Source organism: Syngnathoides biaculeatus, chromosome 11 (genome assembly GCF_019802595.1).
Source record: "Syngnathoides biaculeatus isolate LvHL_M chromosome 11, ASM1980259v1, whole genome shotgun sequence".
In the NCBI taxonomy this organism is placed as follows: Eukaryota; Metazoa; Chordata; class Actinopteri; order Syngnathiformes; family Syngnathidae; genus Syngnathoides; species Syngnathoides biaculeatus.
The window spans coordinates 31,154,012-31,154,958 of NC_084650.1; positions in this window are offsets into that span (position 1 = coordinate 31,154,012).

A 947-nucleotide genomic window follows, 5' to 3' on the forward strand; every position below is an offset into this window, starting at 1 on the left:
ATTATCATCACAGTGATTAATATTAGGCAGCACGGTGGATCAGCCTGTAAAGCCTTGGCCTCACAGTTCTAGGGTTCCGGGTTCCATCCTGGACCGGCCTGTGTTGGAGTTTTGCATGCCCCCCCCCCGCGCCTGGGTGTGTTTTCTCCGGGCACTCCGGTTTCCTCCCATTTCCCCAAAACACGCAACAATACTTGGACACAGTAAATTGCCCCGAGATGGGATTGTGAGTGCGGCTGTTTGTCTCTCTGTGCCCTGCGACTGGCTGGCGACCAGTTCAGGGCGTACCCCGCCTCCTGCCCGTTGACAGGTGGGATCGGCTCCAGCACTCCCCGTGACCTTTGTGAGGATAAGCGGCTAAGAACATGGATGGATGATTAATATTGTTTGTAGTTTTGATTACAATACCTATTTTAAAAAGTGATTTTTCTGTCAGTGGCACTTTAAGTGTGGCATAGAGGCGATTTAAGCTCCAAAGCCACCCCTAAATCTCATGACAACGAAACTGATTTGTAGTGAAACGGAACATGTTTAGGATCGGTGGTCTCGTTTCAACTCCGGAGCTTGTCCGTTCCTCGAGGCGGGAGCCAATCACGTTGCAGTGGGGCGTGTCTCGCCGGCCGATCTACTTTTCTGTACCTATTTGTAATTCCCAGTCAAATGACGACGTACCAAAAAAGAAAAAAAAAAAAACAAACTTTGGTTTCCTTTCTTGATGTAAACCAGCTGTTCGCATTTTTATTTCTGTACACAATCTTCATTTCGTCATCAAATAAAACTAATAGGAATCTTCACAAAGGAAAAAAAAAAAACACGTGTCAAGCGCAAATAAATGTGAAACTCTATCGTGACTGCGTTTTTACTTGTATGTGTTGCAAATGAACTTAAATGTCCGTTGTGAAAAAAAACCAAAAGCAAAAACGTAGTAAAACCCCAAGTTTTATTTT